This window comes from Nanorana parkeri, unplaced genomic scaffold (genome assembly GCF_000935625.1).
Source record: "Nanorana parkeri isolate BGI_ZX_2015 unplaced genomic scaffold, ASM93562v1 scaffold30, whole genome shotgun sequence".
NCBI classification, from domain to species: Eukaryota; Metazoa; Chordata; class Amphibia; order Anura; family Dicroglossidae; genus Nanorana; species Nanorana parkeri.
Genome location: NW_017306298.1, coordinates 607,389 through 610,422, shown reverse-complemented (window position 1 = coordinate 610,422; position 3,034 = coordinate 607,389).

Below are 3,034 nucleotides of genomic sequence, written 5' to 3'. Positions count from 1 at the left end.
TATACTCGAGTACCCCAAAAAGCTTAGATTTAGCTACATTGAATATATTTTCTGACATTAGCTTGGTAGCTTTTGGATATTATTCGTCGCTGGGTATTTAATTAAATTTGTTGCACGCATTTGCTTAGGTGTCACATAAGCAGGTCAGTTGATGGAGGTAATTTATTAGATAGTGACACAGCTGAACAGTTCAGGGACTGAAGAAAGTTAAATCCACTTGTCTACCAAGATGCTTGCTGCAATTTATATCTACTACCAGGCATGTTCCTCTACCCCCGGGTATACTTGCCTACCAGTGTAGATTTTCCCCTAGGCAAGCTGGGAATATCAGCCTTAGTAAAGACAAGCACAGTTCCTGAAAGAAAGGCCTACAAGAGTAGGATGTGGCTTAGTGTACAAACCCTTTTAATTGCTACAGTACTGTTGACCATGGCAGCACATCTCCTGTCCACAAAGGCAAAAATTCTCAAACAAATGAAATATGTTTAGTGAATTTAACTGTAATATTTGTCTATTGGTTTCAGAAAACCTAAAGTGCTGCACCCATCCTGGATGTCAGGAACTGGTGATGCGTAACATTGGTTGTTTCGGTTATTTCGCTGGGTTTTGTGAACTACAAACACACAGGATTTGCCTGAAACCAATGGTAGCGGCGAATATTAACTTTATCCCTAATCCTGGGACTGGAAATATGTCACTGGCAAAATCACCTGGTAAGAATAAAGGAAAAAAAACCTTATAATACTAAATGAGCTACCGCATCTAAAGACTGGTAAGCTGCAATATATTACATTGTTGTGTTTACGGTTGAGATAATTTCAATGAAATAAAGCAGCCCAGCTCACTCATTACACTGAAGTAGCCTAAAGGAGACGTAAGAAAAATGGGGGTCGCCACTGTTGTGATTCTTCTAAAACTTTTAGTAACCATGGTGTCTCTGGTTTCAATAGTTTGAGTCACTGACCTGGAACAATCTTGCAGTTTTTAAGTTATAGTGTGTTGTAGCCCAGATGTATTAGCAGCTACTGTATGCGTTTTCTTAGTGAATGGCACCACAGCGCACATTTTACTGGGTGTTACTGCAATACAAGTGTACAACCAGCATCAAACTTAAATAAAAAACAAACAGCTTCAAGGCACCCATTAAAAGGGCTATACATATGTATATTTTATGCCATGATGTTGATCCATGATCATAATGGCTGCTGTGCAAATTGGAGTTTGACATTTTTAGCGCAGTGATTCTCTCTCCCTCTTTTAATATACACTCATTTTGAAATAGGTGAGCTGGAAGCTGCTGTTATTCCCAATGACTGTCTTCGACAAGAAGGTCTGCCAGTACAGCCCTGCAAACACAGGCAATCAGCCCTCAGAGGACATATTGGAGTCGATGACTGTGATTTGTTTAAATCCACAGACGGATTGAATTTCATGAGAAACACATGTGCCAAGATTTGATCTTTAGAAAACAATATGGTTGCAGTCCTAAGGGAGAAAAGAACAAGAGAGAAGTAAAAAGTGGAACTAAATCTCTAAGCAGGTATCTCAAAACACTATGAAGCCAAATCAAAGAACTTGGGAGGATATCTGTCTCCCTTCCTTCGTTGTTGCCTGACCATAGATGGACAGATGTCTCATTAAGGACAGTGGCCAGTGAGACATCTCCTGGGGATTGCTGCGATAACTTACAACTTGACCATTGAACCGAAAAGCCCACGGGCAATTAACGCCTATCATATTCCTTATTAGTAATGATCTTCAGGTTCAGGTTGAACTCACATTTGGCCTGAACCCAACCTGTTAGTCATTTAGGAAACCTCTGAACAAAGTGTCCCTATTGGACCACTTCACTCACATGAATCCCCAGCTGCTATAGGCAAACAAAGTATCCGGGGATCACAGGCAATGTCATTGACCAAATATGGTCATGACCATATGAGGTCAATGATGTCACTCAGGATCCCCTCTGCTGTTGTTTACATTCTAGCAGCCCCGGGGATTCTGTCACTGAGCAGTAGTAGTGCGTTGGGGCAACATCATCGTGCAATAGGTCATTGTAGCAGCAGGGAACCATTATCAGGTGGCGGGTCATCGTGATTGGCACTGGACTGACATAGCTGGACGTGGATGATAGATTTACATTGGGGGACACTATTTTTATTTCTGCCTGTCTTTGGTATGAGTAATGAGTAATAAGAGGTACTAATGTACCCCATACTCATTCCCTTGAGAGGTAGGCAGATATCTGAGGGCCCTCTTATTATAATGTTTTTTTCTCTCCATTTTTTTGTATGTGCACTGTCCCTATAAATTTGGATGCAGAAGAGGGAATGTACCTCTGAGAGATGGGCAGTTGGGGAATGTCTACTCTACAGAGACCACCATGCAAGAAAAAAGGGCAATGATTTTAAATGTGGGATCTGAGCACTGATGTCCCAACTTCTGACCTGGCTTGGCTAGCAAGCCAACACCTTTTTGATTTGTGCTATATATCTTCAGACAGATGTTAGTGTAGTGTCTAAGCCAGCCTTTATCAACCAGAATGCCACAGAACCGTGGGGTGCCTTCCAGCTTCCTCAGGGGAGCCTTGACATTTTCATGCAGCGTCATGCCTTTCATGGTGCAGGCAGCCTGGCAAGCACAATGGAAATGAACGACACTAATCCAGGAAGGGTGCAATTTATTCAGAAAAGGACAGAAGTTTGCTTCCATCCAGGTTTGCTCTGCCTTATGCTCTCCTCCATGCTGCCTGGTCTGATGGTAGGACTCTGAGGCTTCTGAGGTGAAGCAAAACATTGATATGAAAGGTGGGAACTCTGATATTAAAGTTCTGAGTAAAGGGGACTCCTTATGTGAAAGTGTGCCCCTTTTGCAAAGGGGGCTTGTGATGTAAAGAGGGAACTGTGATGTAAAAGGAGAGGGTTCCTGACATAAATGGAGGCTCCTTATGTAAAGGAGGACTCTGATGTGAAGGGGGCTTCTGATGTGAATGTGAAAGAGAAATTCTGATGTGAAAAGGAGGAGGGGGGGGGGG